This window comes from Carcharodon carcharias, chromosome 20 (assembly GCF_017639515.1).
Source record: "Carcharodon carcharias isolate sCarCar2 chromosome 20, sCarCar2.pri, whole genome shotgun sequence".
Taxonomy (NCBI): domain Eukaryota; kingdom Metazoa; phylum Chordata; class Chondrichthyes; order Lamniformes; family Lamnidae; genus Carcharodon; species Carcharodon carcharias.
Genome location: NC_054486.1, coordinates 36,546,967 through 36,568,565, shown reverse-complemented (window position 1 = coordinate 36,568,565; position 21,599 = coordinate 36,546,967). Strand labels below are relative to the sequence as shown.

The 21,599-nt window shown below is 45.4% G+C and overlaps 1 protein-coding gene across 2 annotated transcripts in view; it reads left to right on the top strand.

The window, feature by feature from the left end:
• Positions 1-387: 387 nt before the first annotated feature.
• Positions 388-21,599, top strand: part of LOC121292757 (BRD4-interacting chromatin-remodeling complex-associated protein-like) — a 117,053-nt gene continuing 95,841 nt past the window's right edge. For both annotated transcript variants that reach the window (XM_041215110.1, XM_041215111.1), the window contains exons 1-3: positions 388-500; positions 11,663-11,714; positions 12,956-13,108. The gene's annotated coding sequence lies outside the window, so the exon portion shown is untranslated. The remainder of the gene's footprint in view (positions 501-11,662; positions 11,715-12,955; positions 13,109-21,599) is intronic.

Sequence of the window (21,599 nt, the reverse complement as noted above, 5' to 3'; positions counted from 1 at the left end):
CTTTATGTTTGTATTTAAAATTCTTCAGCTCACTGAGACAGCTCAATGCCTTAAGGGAGCTTTCATTGCGCACTCCCCCACGACTGCGCTGACTTCAGAGCTCACCCCGCTCCAGCCCCCACCGCCACCCTGGCAGCGCTGGGCCTTTCACCCCACCTTTCATGCGGTCGGGGGCCTATCATGGGTGGCAGACCCCCATTTCCTGGCCACTCCCAGGCCTGCCCCCAGTGGCCGCCAGACGACCTGAAAATCCTGCCCCATGAATACTTTTGGTTTTCTGCCAGAAAGTGATTTTCTCAGTGAGTTAAGCATTCTTTTTGATGCACTGCTTTCCTTTTTACGACGTTCTAACATTCTACAAGTGCATTTTGAAAAATATTGAATTTCTGCCCAAAAGTGCTTATCTTAAATAATTTATTTTCGGAATGTGGGAAGCTGTAATGCAATTTCTTACGATGTAGAAACAACATCATTTTCTGATGAAAAGATTTGATCTTCAGGTAAAAAGTACTTATCTCCGTGAATTAAGCATTCTTCGTGATGCAGTGCTATATTTTTACAGAGTTTAACATTCTTGAGTGTATTTTGAAACAAATTGAGTTCCTGTTGAAAAGTGCTTATCTCAGTGAGATAAGTTTTTTGGAATGCGGGAAGCTATAATACAATTTCTTACAATGTAGAAACAAGTGTCTAAGTTTCTAATGGGAAGTTTTGATTTTCTGGTAAAAAGTGATTATCTGATTTAATTAAGCACTCTTCGTGATGTATTAGTATTTTTTACGAAGTTCAGACAAAAGTGGTCGTCCTGTGTGGTGGGGGGGAGGGGGTGTGGTACTGGGGCGGTTGTCCTGTGTTGGAGAGTGGGGGATGGCTGGTAATGCGGGGATTTGTCCTGACTGTGGGGGGGGCAGTGGGGGGTATCCAATGTGTGGGATGTGGAAGCGGGGGAGAGGCGGGGTTGTCCCGTGAGCAGGGGATGGTATTGGGGGGGTGTCCCATGTGCGAGTGGTTGTGCGGGGGTGTGGTAGTGGGGGGGGGGAGGGGGGGGGAGGGAGGGAGGATTGTACTGTGATGGGGGGAGGGGGGGCGTTGTCATTGTCCCGTGTGAGGGAGTGTTGTCCTGTGTGGGGGTGGCGGCAGTGGGAGTGGTGGCAGTGGTTGGGTGGGGGGGTGGGGGCGGTATTGGGGGGGGTGGATGGTAGTGCGTGGGAGCTGTCCCGAGTGGGGGGGGGGGGGGTTGGTGCAGGCTGGGGTGGGTATTGTCCCATGGGGAGGGGTTGTTGTTGGGAGGGGTTGTCCTGTGTGAGTGGGGTGGTATTGGGGGTGTGGTTGCAAGAGAGGCATTGTCCCATGTGTGGGGGTTGGTAGTGCAGGGGGTTCACACCTATGGGGTGTCTCGTAGCGTGTTGGAACGGTGGTATTAGGGGCGCTTTGTATTGGGGGCAGGGTTGACCGTGTAGTGGATGTGGTACTGGGGGGTGGGGGTGGGGGGAGTGGGGGGGGAGTGTCCCATGTGTGGGGGGTTGTAGTGGGGGTGCATGTCCCATGTGGGGGCTTTGTCCTGTGTATGGGGGGGGGAGTGGAAGTGGGGGTGGTTGTACCCCGCGGGGGGTGGTTTGGTTGTAGGGGCTGGTTTTCCGTCTCTGGGGAGCGGTAGTTGGGGGATGTTCCTGTGTGGGGGAGTGTGGTAGTCCCCTGCGGCAGAGGGTGGTAGCAGGAGGGGGGGTTTCCCATGGGAAGAATTTTCTGGTCACCGCGCGACATTTAGATTGTTAGTTCAGCAGGCGCTATTAAGGCCATTAAGAAAGTAATTAAAATTGTTAAGAATGCTGCCTGTCCAACCTTAAGAAAGCGAAGAGCCCAGGCAGCCTTCGCATTTTTCATGAAACCTCATCCACGGGCGGGATGAGGTTTCATGAAGGGTTTATTAATTGCATAAAAATTTTGAAAAAATTAAGGGACATGTCCCAGCTCATGTGAAACTGTCTCATATCTTTAAAAATTATGTCTCCTTTATTAAATTTTTCAGAATTTAAGCTAATCTCCTGTATGGGGATTGTCCCATGTGGGGGAGTGGTATTGGGGCGGTGTGTTATCCCAAATGTTGTCGGTGGGGGGAGTTATCCCAGGTTGGGAGGTGGTCCCATGTCGGAGGGTTGTCCCAATTGGGGGGATTGTCCCCTATGTGGGGGTGGATGTAGGGGGCTGCAGTGCGTGGGGGTAGTTGTCCTGTATGTGGGGGGGCAGAAGTTGGGAGGGGGGGTTGTCCCATGTGGAGGAGTGGTTGTGGGGGTTGGTGGCCTGTCTCGGGAGAGTGGTAGTTGGGGGGCGTTCCCGTGTTGGTGAGGGGTGTTGGTGGGTAATTCCCTGCGGCGGAAGGTGGTAGTGGGGGGTTTTCTGTGTGGGGTCATTGACCCATGTGGGGGGGTTGTCCTGTGTTAGGGGGTTTATAGGGCGGGGTTGCCCCATGTGAGGTTGTTGTCCCTTGTGGGGGGGGGGGGGGTGGTAGTGTCCCTTGTGAGGGGGTTGTCCCTTGTGGGGTGGGGTTGTCCCTTGTGGGAAGGTTGGTAGCGAGGAATGTTGTCCTGTGTTAGGGGTTTGGTAGTGATGGGGGGGGGTTGTCCCCTGTGGAGGTTGGTAATGGGGGGTGGGGGGGCAGGGTAGTTGGGTGGTGGGCAGTGTCCCTCATGGGGGTTGTCCCTTGTGGGGTTGGGTTGTCCCTTGTGGGAGGGGTGGTAGTGGGGAGTGTTGTCCCCTGTGGGGGTTGGTAATGGCGGGAGTTGTTTGTCCAATGTAGTGGGTTGTCCCATCTGGTGGATTGTCCCATGTGGAGGGTGGTCCCGTGTGGTGGGGGTGGTAGTGGTAGTGGGGGGGAGGGGGGTGTTGTCCCATGTTGTGGGGTCTGGTGCTTGTCTCATGTTGAGGGGGTGGTGGTTGTCCCGTGTTGAGGGGAGGTCGAGTTGTCACATGTTGGAGGGGGGTTGGTGGTTGTCCCATGTTAGGGGGATGGGTGTCACGTGTTGAGGCTGGATGGTGGTCATCCCATGTTGGGGCATGTAATGGTTGTCCTGTGTTTGGGAAGGGGTTGGTTGTCCCGCATCTGGTGGGGGTGGGGGGGGGGCACGGTTGGCAGTTGTCCCACGTTGGAGGGAGTGGTGATTATCCCGTATTGAGGGGAGTGGTGGTGATCCCGTGATGGGGGGGGGGGGGTCGTTCTCCTGTGTTGGGGGTGCTGGTGCTTGTCCCGTGATGGTTGGGGGCATGGGTGGTTCTCCTGCATTGGGGGCGGGTGGTGGTTGTCCCGTGATGGTGGGGTGTTGAGTTGTCATGTGTTGGGGGCGGTGGTATTTCTCCAGTGTGTGGGGATGGTAGTGAGGTGTGTTGTCCTGTGTCTGGGGGGGTTGTAGCATGTGAGGGAAGGAGGATGTTGTCCTCTGTTGGAGGGAAGGGGTTGTATCGCGTTGGGGGGGGGTGTGGCAGTGAGGGGGATTATTATTGGGTGGGGTAGTCCAGTGTGGGGATGGCTGGGTGGGGGGTTGTCCACTCTGCAGGGTGGGGGCTTATCCCATGAGGGCTGGTAATCCCATGCCGCGGATGTTGTAGTTGGGGCGGGGTTCCCATGGTAGGGGGAGACTGTTAGTGCGGGGGGTGTGATATTGGGGGAGAGTCCCATGGTGTGGGGGGGGGGGTGAAGTCCCGTGGTATGGGGGGAGTCACATCATTGGGGGAGGGGGCTGGTGTTCCATGGTAGAGGTTGTCTTGTGGTTTGGGGTGAGCCCCGTGGTGTGGGTGGGTGTTGTCCTGTGTGTGGGGGCATGGTAGTTGGGGGTGGGGGGTGGCTTGTCCTGTGTGGTGGGTTGTCCTGAGTGGGGGGTTGCCCTGTGTGGGGTTTGCCTGGTGTATGGGGGGGAAGGGGTTGTCCCATGTGGGAGGCGGTGGTTGTCCCGTGTGGGGAGTGTGGTAATGGAGGGGTGTTACAGATTTGGGGAGGGAATGGGTTGTCCCGTTTTTGGGATGTGATAGTGAGGGGGTGGTTGTCCTGTGTGGGGGATGAGTTGTCCCATGTTTGGGGTGTGCTAGTTTGTGGGGGGGCTTGTCCCCTGGTGGGGGGGGGCATGGTATTGGGAAGGGGTTTGTCCCATGTAGGGGTGTTGTCCTGTGTCAGGGGTGGTAGTGGAGGTGGGGGGGGGGGTGGGGGGGTGGTTGTGTCTTGTGTGGGAGGGATTGTCCTGTGTGGGAAGGTAGTAGTGAGGTGGGGCATTGTCCACTGTGCAGGCAGGGGCAGTTATCCCGTGTGAGCTGGTAGTCCCGTGTTATGGGTGTGGTAGTTGGGGGGAGTCCTGTGGTGTGGGGGGTGTGTTAGTGTGGGGGGTGTGTTAGTGTGCAGGAGTCCCATGTTGTGGGGGGGGGGGGTGAGTGCCGTGGTGTTGGGGGAGTCCTGTGTTGGAGGGGCTGTCCCATGGTAGGATGGTGGGTTGGGGGGGTGCTGTGGGGAGTTTTGTGGTGGGAGGGGAGGGGAGAAGTCCTGCGGTCAGTGGGTGGCGTCCCGTGTGGGGGGTGTTGTTAGTTTTGGGGGTGTGTTAGTGTGGGGGAGTCCCATGGTGTGGTGGGTGGGGGGGAGTCCAATGGTTTTGGTGGGGCCGTGGTGTGAGGGGAGTCCCGTGGTCCTGTGGCCAGGGGGGTGGCGCCTGTGTGGGGCGGTCCCATGTGAGGGGTGGCCGTCCCGTGCAGGGTGTGGTAGTAGTTGGGGTGGAGTTGCACCCGGTGGGGGGGGGTCCCTTGTGGAGAGGAGTGAGAGTGGGGGAGGGGAGTCCCATGTGGGAGGGGTGTTGGTAGTGGGGGCGAGTTGGTGGTGTGGGGGGAGTGGGGACTGGCTTGTGGGGGCTTATAGCGAGGGGGGTAGTAGTGGGGCGGTAGTGGGGGCAGGTGCCCTGTGTAGGGGTGGTGGTGGTGGGGGGGGATAGTGGCGGGGCAGTAATGGGGGAGTGGTAGCAGGGGCGAGGGGGAGTCCCTTGTGGTCGGGTTAGAAACGTGGGGGAAACACCGTGGTGGTGTGGGTGCTCATGGTCCCATGTTCGGGGGTGGTAGTAGGGTGAGTGTTGACCCATGTGTGGGGTATTGGTAGCGGGGAAGTGTTGTCCCTTATTGGGTGGTGGGTGGTAGTCGGGGGAGTGTTGTCTCTTGCTGGGTGGGGAGTGGTAGTGGGGGAATGTTGTCCCTTGTTGGGTGGGGGGTGGGAGTCAGGGGAGTGTTGTCTCTTGGATGGGGGGATGGTAGTCGGGGGAGTTATCCCCTGCGGGAGGCTGACTCATGTGGGGGTTTGGTCCGTGTGGGGGGCTTGTCCATTGTGGGGAGCGGTAAGGGTGGGGTTGTCCAGTGAGGGGGTGGGTGGTATTAGGGGTTGTCCCGTGTGCGGGGGGTTGTCTCGTGTGCGGGGTGTTTTCCCGTGTGGTGGGGGGTGTTGGTAGTGGGGGTTTAGGGCTGGGGGGTTGTCCCGTTTTGGGGGCTGTAGTAGTGGGGGTTATTATCCCATGTGGGGGTAAGGTGTTTGTCCCATGGGAGGGGTGGGGGGTGGGGTTGTCCTGTGTAGGATGTTGGTAGTGGGGTGGGTTTGTCCCCTGTTGGGGTTTGGCAGTAGGTGGGAGTGTGGTCTTGTGGGGTGTGGGGTGGTGGGGGCGGGTGGGGGGGGGGGGGGGGGGGGGGGGTGCGGGGGTGGTGGTGGTGGGTGGAGGTAGTGGGTGGGGGTGTGGCCCATGTGGGGTGGGTGGTAGTGGGGGTGGTTGTTCCATGTGGGGAGGGGAGGTCCCGTGTGGGGGCATGGTTGTCCCATGTGGGGTGGATGGTAGTAGTGGATGTATGGTTCGGTGTGCAGGGGCGGTAGTTGGTGGGGGGAGGGGGGGGGGGGGGGGGGGCGGTGTGGTTTGTACCGTGGGACAAATATTGGCCAAAACACCAGCTATCAGATTTTTACATCCAGCTGAAAAGGCAGAGAGGCCTTGGTCTAACATCTTTTCCAAAAAGGACACCATTGACTGTGCAACACACCCTCAGTACTGCACTGGAGTGTCAGCCTGGATTATGTGATCAGGTCTCTGGAATCTGGGACCTAATGACTGGGAGGTAATTGTGCTACCAATTTAGCCAGTAGTGGATTAACATGACATTTACTAATGTTATGTTCTAGTTCCTTGATAAAACTGATCATAGTGCAGCATCACTTTGTAATACGGTGCTTGCTGTAATCTTCATTACCCTATCTCATACCTTATTCAAAACAATTCCAATTAGAAAAATCAGCTGCCAGGAGCTTAATCACATGGTCTCTACAAATAAATTTCTGGGTACCTATTGTCGCAGGAGCAAATTTGTGAAATGTGGCGAAGTAAATCAAATTCAAGTACCTTTTTGGAAAAGCGTGCATTCCTAGGGACATCTAAAAGCAGTCATATGAATTTCAAACAGCTTCAGTAAGGGAGTGCCTCATATTTAACTGTTCATGGCTTTAGCAATATTATCGCAACTTGTAAAAGACAGTCTGTCTGGAATCTATCTACTTTTGTGTAACGTTACCATCCATCCACCGGCTGATTCACACTAACCTTTATTCTATGGTTTATATTCCCCCATAACCGGGTTTTTCACCATTTCATTTAGACTTCACTTACCTCAGTCTCCCCAGTCTGTCAATATCCATCTTTGTAACGTGCCGTCCTCTGTGTCTAAGAAATTGCTCAAATTCTAGAAGTTAATTATTGTTATATTGCACCCTTAAGTTCAAAACCAATGGACCAGAATTTGCTGCCAATATATTATTGAAGCTAATGCATTGCTGTTATTTGTTAATTAATGGTGAAGTAACTTCAGATTATGGGGCGGGTGTGTGGTTAAATGTGAAAACCCAAATGTTGTTGTCCAAGTTGTGCCACTGTTAGCTTTGTGAAAACAATATCTTGTTGTCTGTCTCACTGTTGAAATGCATCAAATGGCATGAAGTTTTTCTATTTGCGTGGTAGATTCAAACTAAATTTGCCACAGCAAGTTAAGTCTTGTCATCACAAGCAAGTATCCCTTTAACAATGTGCTAATTGTTAATTATTGATATCTAACCTCTCTGGTACTGAAAATCAACTATTCCAGCTGTGGAGTCCTTCAGAAGTTAATGGTGCTGGAGATTTACAAAATGTCAAATTTGTTTTTCACTTGTTTGCATTTTCTCTCTCTTAATCCATTCTTTCTGTATCTCTTATTTCTTTCTGTACCTGATTTAACATTGAATTCACCCACTCTAATTCACCCACCTTCTTAGTTCTTGTGCTGTTGGTTCACAATCTGATCGGTTAAGAAAATACACAGCTGTTCACTCAGGTCCCAAATGCCCTGAATTATGATTCCTGTGAGCAGGCTGTAAACTAAAATAACCAACTTTGTCAATTGACCGCCACAATGATTTCACTTTGTTTCATTTATACTTTAATGCGAATCAGAACCTACGTAAATTGAACATGTATTAATTTCAAACAAAAGGTAAATTTCACTTTAAATAGTCGATACAACAAAGGTACATCTTACAGAACCAAGAACACCTGCAACATGTGGCATCACATGCAATTCCAAAGCTCTCTAATTTGGCCTCCGATATATAAGAACTCTCACTTTCCCACTCTATTGGATTTGGCCCTTGATGGTATATGGCTGCTGGTGAACACAACTTGTGGCCCCTGGATATGTGGTCCCCATGTCTATAAACCCTCTTTCACTCAGGTCAGCAGTCCTGATGGTGCAGCTTTCCAGAGTTCCTTTTCGACCGACCAACCAACAATACCCAGTTCATGATCTTGTCCTCTGATACAAAATCTCAGCTTTTTCACATTCCTGAGTTATTTGCGCTGCTTTGAGGATAGGGTCTCTTTAGCTCACTCATAAATCGCTTCCCCAAAAGTTTCTGGAATTCTATTTTGCTTCTTATTGTCAAACAGAAAATTGACCTTTTTGTAGAGAGTTTGGCTGACTTCTCACATGAAATCTCTGTTCCTGTTTCTATTTCTGTCAGCTTTCTTTTTGTGTCTGCACCTAAGTGCTGATCGCCTTCACCCTCCAGCTCTCCTGTCTTGCAGCTCTCCTTTGTGTCTGGCCACACAGTCTTAACTCCTGCCTGTTGGTACCGCTTCTACATAAATGGTTGCCAGGTCACATGAACCAATATTTTTTATTATTCAAGAAAATTACAATCGATCCTTTCAGAATTGACACAAGTTCTTAAAAGTCCTTTTCAAACATTCTTAAAAAAACAATTGTAGATTCCCCAAACATTTTAAAAGTAATACAAATTCTCCTTATTGTTATGGGTCAAAGGTCATCACATATTGGTCATAATTTGCTTTAGCAGAGCATCCAGTGTCTCCCATTAGCCAGACTTACCCTTGCATGTTTAGGTTCTTCAATTTTTTTATGTAGCAAGTTGCTGAAATTGTGAACTTATAATATTGCAGAGAAGAAAACAGGGCAAGTAGCTGTAATCTTCTTAACCAACCGCACTGGAGGATTGTGAATTTATCACTGAGAAAGAAGTGTAAATTAGGGTGGGTGAATTCAATGTCAAATCAGGTATAGAAAGAGAAATAAAGAGAGGGAAAGAAAGAACAGATGAAAAGAGGGAGAAAAAAGCAGAAATCCAAATCCTAAAGAATCACGTTGTTAAAAGGATACTTATAATGGGATATGCAAGATTTAACTTTCTGTGGTGCATTTTGATCGTGAGCGAGTCATTGAGATATCATTTCCGTGAAGCTAATGAAGGAGTGACACAACTCTGGCAGAAACCTTTTGGATATCTTGTGTAAAATTGGCGCTGTGACATCAAGTCCCACTGTTCCCTGAGCCACAACAAAAGTGAAAAGTTTAACCAAACCACCAGATTGCCCCAATTCTACCTAACTGTTTAATTTAGGTTAACAGAATACGAGCACCAGGTTTGTAAACTTAATAAGTAAATAACTGTTTATTGAACAAATTGTCATTAACCAGTGGCAAAAGAAAGAAATATGAACTGCTAACTATTAGGTAAAGAGGATTCAAATGGCTTCCCTCTTTTCCCTCTCCTTGTTTAACTGCAAGTATTTTTTTGTTTGAAAAGGATATACTTGCCAATTCAGTGAGTACTTAAATGTTTACACACAATGATCAGAACAGAAGCATAAACACAGGTTTTCTTGAGTTTAACAAAGTAAAAGATTAGTTTTATTATGCTTAAGCCAATCTAAGTAAAATGATAAAATACACTCTGACTTTTGCACACACAGACACTTGAAGTTCACGCACACAAATAGTCCTGAGTGGGGAAGGATAAGTTGGTGAAATTAGAGTCCATAAAAAAATAAAAGGAATATACAGTCAGTAGTTTGGTGCCTCAACTGGCTTCAGGCTGAATTCAGTGGTCTTCTGACTTTTCTTCTGTGGCCCCAGTGCTTCCAATTTAAATATGTAGACAGTTGATTTGGTAGTGTTGAGCAGAATTTTTAAAGAACTCTGTCAGCAGCACTGGCGTCCCTGGATGGTCAGAAAACAGGGTTTGAAGATTGCCAGGCGATTGGAGAGAGAGGGAGGCAGGAGGGGGCCCACTCAGAATTTCTTTCTCAGCATCTTAGCAGCTTGTCCTCAGTTCTGCAGAGAAACAGGTGGGTAAACATAAAAAAGGTAGGCTTGTCATGAGACCTCCTCTCTCCAACTGCCCAGGGGATCCAACTAGGATCATTGCCAGTGTATTCCAAAGGCAACTTGATTAGATCATGCTAAGGAAACTCTCTTATTACTCACAGAGTTCCGACGAAGAGTCATGTTGGATTTAAAACAGTAACTCTGTTTCTCTCTCTACAGACGCTGCCAGATATGCTAAGTTTTTCAAGGACTTTGTTTTTATGGCCACTTATCTAAATCCTTTTTGCAGAATTTATCTTGTCAAGACCCAGTGGGGATAGTGGGCTGTAATATCAAGTCCCACTGTTCCCTGAGCTGCGACAAATGTGAAAAGTTTGATCAAACCACCAGATTGCCCCAATTCTACCTAACTGTTTAATTTAGGTTAACAGAGTACAAGCACCAGGTTTGTAAACTTAATAAGTAAATAACTGTTTATTGAACAAGCTGTCTTTAACCAGTGGCAAAAGAAAGAAATATGAACAGCTAACTTCTAAAACTATAACTTAAACTCTACCCCTTCTTAAAGCCCTACACACACACACACACACACACACGGAAAACTTAGATTTTAAGGATGGGGTAAAACACTTCAATCGCACCAATTCTGGAGTACAGGATTCAATTGGTTGATTTTGATTGATGTCTTCCAAATTCCTTTCAGTTCTTGTTGATGACATGAGGTGGTCTTTCAGCACTTTTAGTATTTAGTTCACTGATTGAGAACTTGCTTTTCAATATCTCTAACAGTGGTTTTCCCCTTTTCCTTTTTACAGGAGTTTTTTGAGAGAGAGCAGGTTAAAGAGATATGAGGAAAAGAGATTTTAGATATTTTCTCGTCACAGGCTAGGAGCTTTCTGCACTGTTACCACGCAAAATCCTGATCACCTGGTCAGGAGCCAATTAAAATGCTGTTGTCAGGCCGCTCCCTTGGTCCTGGACTCCTCCCAACACCATCCTGTCTTTCATGACATATACTGTTCCAGGAGTGCAGCATTATATATATCTCTCATCCTGTTCCAGTGGACGTGTCGTTCAAACTGCAGGCATTGTAATTTTAATTCACAGTCCCACAGAAAATAAAAAGATATGTTCTTTACAACAGTCCAACAGGAATAAAAATATGATCTTGACAATATATTGAGAACTACAAGGAAAATTAACTCTGCCATAACAGTGCACAGAATTATGTATTTTACAAGATGTGACTGGATCATTCCCAAAAATGTAGCGAACGCCAACTCTGGTAGGTCCTACATCCCACATGTCAGTGCAAAATAACTGCAGGCAGCGCTACTACGATTATCATGACATTTTCTTGGTGCATTTGTAACTGGGAGTCTTCATCCGTCAAGGTTCGTGTCTTTTTCCTATCTCACTACCGCCCCCCGCACCAGCAACTCTTGCTGACTTTTCTCAGACTCTCAACCCAACCAGCAGCAACATTCCAAAACAGGATTTAGCCAATAAGACGACCCAAGCGCCTGTCAGTCAGCCAATAGTGTGCGGGGCGGGCGAGTGGGGGTATCGATCCCTCACGCCGCACCACCCCCCCCCCCCCCGACAGATTCCTATCGGAACTCCCTATTGATCTGCTGGGCTCCTTCAAATTGTTCCCTTGATTAAAAATCATGTGCAAATGGCTCTTGTCCTACCTTCCCCCCACGGAATGTATCCAGTGCAATAATGTGAGGAGACGTGTTTATACTGTAAGTGTATTTAAGCCTACATGTCATCCCTCAAAGCAATTCGCATTTACTTTTTTTTAAAAAAATGCATCGAACCATATCAGAATGCAGGCAAAAGAAACGACTTCCCAAAACCTTTGAAGCGATAGAGGATAATTCTTGGGAGTGTTTGCATATATCTCCTTTCATTTCTGCCTGTGTGGAAGCTGCAGTTCAAGACGCCAACAGCTGCCTTGTATTTTGACTCTTGTTTCCCACTCCCCCCACCCCCTCCTTTGCAGCCCCTGAAGTGATGGCGAAGAAACCCCGTTGACAAGGCAAACCACATTGGCGGTGAGTCCCTTTTTCTAAAGCGTTACATTGGTTTTTTGTCTCTCTCTTTTCCCAGTGATATGATATTTAAATCTATATTCAAAAACAAGCTGTGCCTAAAACAGAAAATCAATCAAGTAAATAAAAAGAAAGAAACTATTCTCTCTGGGAGCAATCTCTCTGGGATTTTTGCCCCGTCTGAAACTCATTTCGAATCATTGTGGCAACAGAGAATGTATCAGTCTCTGCAGGCAGGTCAGCCTCTAGACCCAGATCATGGACGGATCATGGATAATACATAAACAAAGCTGACAACGAAAGGCGCGTGTGTCCAGCCTGAAGAAGTTCTTTGTGTATTGCCACCTCCCTCTTTGGCTGAGTTTTGAGTGGAGGGGGTGTATCACTCCAACCCTTTTTTCTCTTGGAAGAGATTATTTTGCTGAGACGTGCAAGGTTGTCTAGTCTTTTCTCTTTTTCTCTCCCTCCTCCTCCTCCATTCATCAAAGTCGAGCGATTCCCTGAAGTAGTGGGTTTTCCAATATTATGTTGTTTATAGTGGAGGGGCAGGAATGACTCATGAGATTGGAAGATCAGATTACAGAAAAAGCCTATGATTTCACTTGCAAAACAGCAACATCAGAAATCAATGATTGCAGCTAGCAACTAGGCTGTGCTATGTGCGTCTCCCCTCCCCCCAAAGCAATGCGGTAACTTGATTGAAAATTCTGTTCATGTCAGAGTTATACAGCAACCTTGCTCTCCCCATACAGTTTGTAATCCCCCCCCCAAAAAAAATTATGCAACGGTATAATAGGAATTGGGATTTCGATTTAAACCATCCACCATTCTAACGGGTTGAAGCCCATCAGACGTGTGGACTTCACCTATATATATATAGACAAGCAGGAGAATCAATCATTGCTAACAGCCCGGTTGGATTGTAGCAAAAGATAGGCCCTCTAACTTCTTCATCAAACCAATCCTTTGATCGCTGGAAATAAACTAGGGCCAGGATTTTTTTAAATGATGTAACGAAATAAAAGTAATAAGGTGGAGAAAATAATGTCAATGTTCTGTTATAATCTTGACAATGAGACCACACCCTAATTATATTTTAGAAGAAACATATACTCAAAACAATGTGTTGAATTGCTGAACAGATTTATTAAGCTGATACAAATACTAAATATCAAAAATAATTGCCCCTTTGCAAAGAATACATATCCTTCTTTTTCTCTCTCTCTCTCCTCGCCTGAACAAAGTAACAAGATGTCCGCAGGACAAGGTATTCAATGTGGCTTCTCTTGGATCAGACTGAGACGGATTCCATAGCCCAGTCCGATTTAAGTGTTCCCTTCGCTCGATATATTGGACTGGAGAGACTCGGGACTGCGAGCTTGCCTTTGCATAGGATGGTATGTGGGAACCGTTCGGGTTTTAATGTTTTGTTGCCCCCCAAATAGGTCAGATTATTTCAGTCTGGCCTCTCTTTGGCTAGTGATGGATTGGAGGGGGAGGGATGAGTTGGAAATCGACGATAGCTAGAATGTATAAATATTCCTCATCGTTACTTTCCTTCTAATTGGGTTAAACTTTTACTGCTGTTTAGATTTACATAATTAAGCCCCACTCATTTTTATTCTACCCGTTCTGAATTTATTGGATGCGACGGATAACGCGCAGAGTGCAAAAGAAAATAACCAGCAGAAATGTGATCACAGGGCAGAGTAGTAACTGACACACACTGCAGACAGCAAATATACTTGTAATATATTATCTCGCTTATAGTCAGATCGACGTCTGCAATCTGTTTGTATAAGAAAAAAAAACACTTGTAGGCTGAGGGATCCAGGATCAATGATGTCCGTTTACCATTGTCATTATGTATACAATCAAATTGATTCTCTCTTCCAGCCCCGAGCTGCAGGTAGTGTTTTTTTAAAGAGTCCTGCTGCATAAAACTGAACGTTTAGAAGTCGTTGTACACAGGAATTCCGATTTATGTGGAAGTGGTCTGGGCTGCAGTGAGAATTCAGACAAAGCAAGTATTTGCATTGTTTTAATACCGGGTAATGCCATTTGCAATACCCAGTGTTACAACCCTCTTAGCTCTCTGTTCCTCTAATTCTGGCCTCTTAAGCAGTCCCCAGCTCCCTTGCCCTGCCATTGGTGACTGTGCCTTTGGTAGACCCTAATTTCTGGAATTTCTTTCATAATTCCTTTCCTTTCGCTATCTTTTCTTTAAACCTATCACTTTAAGTGTCTAAAAGCTTGGTTAAATAATATCCTTATGTGACTGGTGTCAAATTTTGTTTGACAACACTCCTCTGAATCACCTTGGGATAATTTACCACATATATCAAAGATGCTAATTTTGCTGTAAGGCAGTAAAATGACACCATGAATTACTGAAATTAAATTTGAGTGAACTATAAGCCCCACAGCTCATCATTGTCTTGATACTGTGTTTTTATACCTCAGTTTCAACCACCTCTCCTTCCTCCATCCTGAATGGAGTGACTAGTGTTGGGTACCTTGGTTTTAAGTCCCTATCTAGTATTTTACCCCAGTGAATATTTCCTATGTATGAATGAATCTTGGCATTGAGTGTCTGCCAGGTTGGGGAATGAGGCTGCTCCTGACCTCACCTGCTGCCCTGATACAAGGTGTGCCAGTTGGACTCACTGCACAAGAAGAATATGCACTGATGTTAACCATGGCTCAGTGGTAGCGTTCACATCTCTGAATCAGGAGGGTGTGGGTTCAAGCTCCATTCCAGAGATTTGAGCACATAATCCAGTCTGCTGCAGCAGTTGAGTGGTGAGGGGATGCTTCACTGTTGGAGCTGTTGTATTTTGGATAAGGCTCCGTCTACCTTTCTGGGTGGACACATTTTGAAGAAGAATTGGGATATTCTCCCTTGTGTCACAGCTAATATTAACCCAGCAACCAACATCGCTAAAAGAGAGATGAACTGAACATTTAGCTCAGTTATTTGTGGGAGCTTGCTGTGCAAACATTGGCTACTCTGTTTCTTGAATCACAGTGGTGACTGCACTTCAAAATTACTTAATTGACTTGAAAGTGTTAGGGACATCCCAAATTGGTGAAAGGTGCTATATAAATGCAAATTCTTCCTTCTCTGTAGGACTGAACTTTTTTTTTCTCCTGTCAATTTCTGAAGGCAGTGACTCCACTGAAGAAATGGCTCTAAAACTGTCAATTGCTTTCATTGGTCAATGCCCAATCCTCATGCACTTCAATGCAGAGGTCACTGGACACAGATTAGGAATGGGAACCATGGCTGATTTGTCTTTGACCCCACATTTCTCCCCTGAGCTTTACAGTGCAGGTCTGAGCTGTGCACACGCCAGAGAAGATTGGTGAATTCAGCACCTGACCAGCCTGCAAATGCTCACTACTGCCACTATTGACTCGCACATATGTCAATCCAGTGATAAACTGAAGAGAAGTGGGACTGTCTGGACTGATTTCCTAATTGTTAAAAATACAGAGTAAGTGTTTTGTTTCTTTTAAAGCCTTGCATTACATGACAGTTGAGGTTGCATTTTAAAAACAGGACCTTCCTTGCCAGTTTCTTTTGCTCACTATTGTGGTCCTTGTGCTATATTTTATTACAAATATTGTAATATAATATATTACATACTATACTGTCTGGGTTGAAGGATTGATTGATAGTTGTTAAAAATAGACAAGTTCTCTCAATTTAGAACTTTGAGTTGTATGACAACTGAGGTTGCATTTAAAAAGTAATCTATACTCTTCTTGCTAATTTTCTTCCTGCCGACCTCTCCGCAAGATTTTCGACCCTTTACTGGTGTCTGGTTTTACGGAACCTGGCAGTTGAGATTGGCGAGCAAAACAATTATGGGAGCATCACGGTCAAGCTTGAGCCTGCTCTAAAGCACAAGCACACTTTCAGAAGGGATCAGGATCAAGAAGCCTGGCCAGCTTTTCCTTTCCTTAAATTAGGGACACAGAGGTTACTTGTATTACTATTACAGTCAATGGGACAGTCAAATCCTAGACACATCTGGTGTGTGTGTGGCTGAGCTACTGAACTTGTTGAATCGCTGCACAGAGTGGGGAGGTCAGATGATGCTATCTTCTGTTGCTCCAGACAAATTGGATCCTCAACTGTTTTGTAACATGAGTTCACAAATAAGTCTTAATTGCTGCAAAAAGGGACTTCCTTAAGCAATTTAATGATTAATTGCTATTGTTGAGGGAAAATTGTAGATTTTTAGATGCTTGTAAATTCCTAGCTCCAAGTCAGATGAAATGACTACTTTTGCAATTTTTGCACTTGGGATCGACTCAAAACTGTTCTATATATTAGCTGAAGTCCCACATGTTGCTGATGAAAGTTCAATGATACAATGTTTTAATAAGGACAGACACTGTTACATTGGAAATAGACAGATGTTTTGTATCTATGACAAAAGTATGACAAATGGAGTGTGTACGTTATGTACTAACAAATCTATCACAGTGTAATGAAAGACGTATTATTCTGCCACTAATTGTTAAGCAAACCAAAGACCGGTCATTCAGAGTTTAATTGCTGTTTGTTCAGGGAACCTTGCAGATTGGAATGTGCTTGTGTTTCAGGCTGGAGTCAGAAGGTTTTTTTGAGGTTTGTAACAGAGTGCCAGATATACATTTTTAATACGTCACTAGTGGATTCCCTGTACTGTAGCTTACATTAAGTTGGGTGATGCATTTTTTTTTTTCAGACAAGAGTGTTATGTACTGCACTTGTTATTGTTCTGTTAAGGTGGTGTTGTGTTCCTTTAAACCAATTGTTCAGTAAATCCAGGTAACTTGTCAAGGAACTATGTAAAATGTGTAAGTCAATTTCAAGCTACAAGTCAGAAGTAGACAGATCTGTAACAAAAGTGTGACAAATGGAGTGTGTATGTTATGTACTAACAAATCCACAATGTTATGGTGCGATAGAGCCATATACTATTTTATGACAATTGGGGTTTTATCCTTTAAGTGTAGTGGGAAAGTGTGACACTTGCAGTAAGTACATATATGAATTAAACTTTTAACTTCATAGACAGACAAGAATGAAAGTTGATATAATGCCTTTCACAGCCTCAGGATGTTAAAGTGCTTTGCAGTCAATTAAGTATTTTTAAAGTGCAGTCACTGTTGTAATGTAGGAAACTTAGGAACTAATTTGCACACATCAAGGTCCCACAAACAATGAGATAATGACCAGCTTTAGTGATGTTGATTGAGGGATAAAAGCTGGCCAGCATTATGTTTTGTGCCTTGGTAATATGCAAAGATGACACTCAGCAGCTTCTATGTGTGCACGGGAGTTTTATTACAATGTTTTTAAAATGCCTGCTGCCTTGTGCTTACAGTTTGGCTTCAGTTTCTCTCCAACCACACCTACAGGGCTCACCTTAAAGCACACAGCACAGTGAACTATCAAGAGACACACAATCAAACACTGGACAGTCATGCACACCATCTTCTCTCCATTGTAAAACTCAAGGAATTTATTTTAAATTAAACCACCATAAACACTGAATCATTTCTTAGAGTCCAGAGAGTCTGTTTCCTCTAAGTGCAGAAATAGTCGTTGAGATATGAAGGTCACTGATGATGGCACTGAGATCTACAAACCTGAAGTTGTGGTTCCCCTTGATCACCTTGATGAGCGACCGCAATATTGATCATCCGTTGTATCAAAAAAGGAATGTATCCTCATTGCTGTCTTCAAAATATCTGGTCCGCTTTCTATCAAGCATCTCATGCTTCACATTGTGTTGGCATCCAACAGATAAGTATTGGTACCAAGCAACTGCTGATTGCTTTGGGCCTGATAGACATGCTGCGAGCTTGTGTTCACGATTTGGCCGTTTGAGGTGAGCCCAGTCTCCAACTTCAACCTCTTTTGGTAATCACTTTTCCGTATGCGTAAGTGAATGGGTGCTATTGTAAGTACATTCGAGTGTTGAGAAATAACCACTTGTTCTTCCCCTTTTTTTACTCATGAAAAGTACCTGCCTTTGGTCTGTTCTTAAGAGTCATAGTTCTCAAGGGGTTAAAACACTTCTTTATAACACATCAATCTGGAGTCAGTTGAGAGTTGAAGAAAGGGGGACCCATCTGACTATTTGTCCCCTCTCTGTAACAATATAGATCTTGAACAACAAGCAAAAGACGTTGATTGCAAGGGCCTGCTAGCATTTCACCAAAGATACCTTCTTGGTGTTGTTGCTATGGTTTTTTTGGCCATGAGATTGGTTGTAGAGGCGCAGGACAGTTTAACAGATTCTACACTGAGTGTACATGCTGTACAATTTCTAGTGAACTTTTCTATGTGGCAATCTATTGCTGGTCACCAGACTGCTTCACAGGATTGTTGTTTCATCTTTACGGCACCCGGAAGTTCTTCATGACCAAGATGCAATACACGTTGCTGTCACTTTTTCAGGATAATCCCTTGAGTTCTGCACATGGTACAATTGTCATTAAACAATCACAGAATCACCAGAATTGTTACAGCACCATGTGGCCTATCGTGTCCATGCTGACTCTCCAGATGAGCAATTCACCAAGTGCCATTCCCCTGCCTTGCGAGCTCATTGCGTACTCTGTAATACAGGACCAGTTCTTCCTCTATTTCAGGAGGCCACTCGGTTTTTAGATACTGGCTTACTTGATGCAGCACCCTGAGTATTGCCGATTCTGCCTTCAACTTCTCTGGCATAACAAGATTCGTGATCGTACGTGAAATCACTGCAATCTCATAGTCTCCAATGTTACAAGTTGCTAACAAGATAATAATACAACTAAGCATGTCAGCTACTTGGTTGTGTGAACCTACAAGATTCGCAATCTCAAAGTTGTACTGAAGACGATCTGACCATCTGTAGATGTGTAGAGCAGGGGTGGATTTACAATGAAACATACTGTGCGGTGGTTTGGGGCCTCCAAACAACAAGGGGGCCCCAAAATATTGCCATCACTATATGATAATTAATGTCGTGAATTTGTCAGAAGAGTACAATAAGAAAATTATTCCAAAGTTAGGACTGCTGCTCAGGCCTGTTGACACTTATGTAATTATGTAAAACCTGCTGTGAGGTTAAAAATTGAAAGAAATTAGCTAATACAAAATAAATGGGAAAATATCAGTCAAGTCCCAGGGCTTTGTTCTTCATTTAATCTTTCCCGCTTTTCTTTCCATCTCTAACATATTTTTGAAACTTAATATGAAAGTGTTGGGAAATCACCCCGTGGAAGCTCTAATCATCTTAGTTTCTGTTTAACTGAATTGTTCATTTTAATAGAACACCAAAGCATGAAACTTGTTTCATGACCCCCTGATGTGAATGCTGTTTTTGGCAATTGCTTTTCATTCAAGTTGTGTGGCCCTTGCATCCTGTCTCATTCTGCATCTCCCTGCCTCTGTGGTCGAATTATTAACTAACACTGGATTTATAGTTAAGGGATCTGTCAATTCTGCTAATCCTGGGTTCATGTTGCTTTCAATTTTCTGTGTTACTGAAAAAAAAAAATTCAGGCCAGATGTGGCTCTGTTTATTTTTTTTTGAAAAATGAAGCAATTTTCAATATCTCCATGTGCTGCAGACAGAGGTGTAGTTACTAACCATTTAATCATTTAGGGAAGGTGGTGGCATAGTGGTATTGTCACTGGATCAGTAATTCCAGGAAACCTAGCGGTAATGCTCTGGCATCACAGCAGATGGTGGAATTTGAATCCAATAAAAATCTGGAATTAAAAGTCCAATGATGATCATGAAACCATTGCCAATTGTCATAAAAACCCATCTGGTTCACTAATGTCCTTTAGGGAAGGAAATCTGCTGTCCTTACCCGGTCTGGCCTGCATGTGACTCCAGCCCACAGCAATGTGATTGACTCTTAAGTGGCCTCTGAACAAGGGCAATTGGGGATGGGCAATAAAAGCTGGCCATGCCAGCGACATCCACATTCCATGAATGAATTTTTAAAAATCTGAACATGCTGTATCCAATATAACCTTTTGATGCAATATTAGTAATTAAACTTCCAGGGACTTAATTGGAGAGTTCTTTCAAAGAGCCAGCAACAGGTATGATGGACCGAAAGGCTGATTTTCTCGCATAGCGTAGGTGGCTGTTCATAATGAAGCAAAAATAGCTTCTTGCTTCATGTAGTGGGGGAGTTGTGTTTTTGAACACATTGCTTAAAAATAAACCCCTTGTTTTTGTCTGTAAATAAAATTGTCAAATCATTGCTTATTTGGAGTGGCCCTGCCATGTTAAATAAATGACTGTTGATTGTGACCGCTGCCTATTTCTCAGTCACAAGAAATTCGGTCTTCATTCAAGTGTTAGCAGCGCGCCATCAATACGAATTGATTGTCTTCCTGCATTTGGAAGTGCCCACCCTTAAGATGTATCAATAACAGTAAAAGCACTGAATCACCACTACAAATCAAACACCTACTATTGCACTGCAAAGACCAAGTACTGTACTGAGTAGTTATTTGAATGCCTCATTTGCACTTCGCTACTTTCGCATAAACATTTTAGGACCACAAGGAACAATTTTAAAATATGCCATGTGATCCAAATAGGCTACACGACACATTACCAAACCCTGGCTCCCCAAAGCCTGTCCACCATCTACAAGGCACAAGTCAGGAGTGTGATGGAATATTCTCCAATTACCTGGATGAGTGAAGCTCCAACAGCACTCAAGAAGCTGGACACCATCCAGGACAAAGTGGCCCACTTGACTGGCACCACATCCAGAAACATTCACTCCCTCCACCACCAATGCACAGTGGCAGCAGTGCGTACCATCTACAGGGTGCACTGCAGGAACTCACCAAGACTCACTTCAACAGCACCTTCTAGACCCACAACCACTACCATCTGGAAGGGGACAAGGGCACCAGACAGATGGGAATACCACCACCTGGAAGTTACCCCCTAGCCACTCAGCACCCTGACTTGGAAATATATCGCTGTTCCTTAACTGTCGCTGGGTCAAAATCTTGGAACTCCCTCCCTAACAGCACTGTGGGTGTACCTACACCATGTGGACTACAGCGGTTCAAGAATGCAGCTCACCACCACCTTCTCAAGGGCAATTAGGGATGGGCAATAAATGCTGGCCCAGCCAGCGAAGCCTACATCCTGTAAATTAATAAAAAAAATCTGTGTTTTACTTACAATGTGGCCACCATATGATTATACAGTTATTTTCTAGTTATGGATACAAATAGTGAAATGTATAAATGGATATTTTCAGCTACACTAGGCACATAATTGTTCGTGTGTGGTAGGAAAATGGGAGACAGATCCAAGTTTACTGCAAGTCTAAAGTCAGATCTAAAAGCATCAGGTTTTGCGATGCATCCAAGAGTGATACATGCCTTGGGTAATTATTTGCACGATGTCAGTGACTATGCATTGAGATCCCTTCCAGAACCCATAAAGATAGCACACATCGATCCTGCCTTTTACACACCAGCCCCGTCCCCTGCCAGTAGCAACATGGATCATAAACTTTGCCCCATACCTTATCTTGCACAGGCTAAGAAACTACCAGAAAACCATCTCAACAGATCATGTCAGATGCAATCTAGTTTGATCCATCCATCTGCTGATGGAAAAAAAACCTTCAATTGATGCAAAATGGATGAGAGCACGGCACAAATCACTGTCACAGGTTTATGGTAACAGAGGGGGGAGGGAAGTGGAGGATCAGTGCAAACTGCATGTGTTAAACTGGACAGTCAGGCTCCAGACAGAGCAATAACGTGCAGACAGAGTCTGCTTAAAACACTGAACTCAATCTCCAACCTTTCTCAATCCTTTCTGAATATCAAATGCAACAGAATTGTCC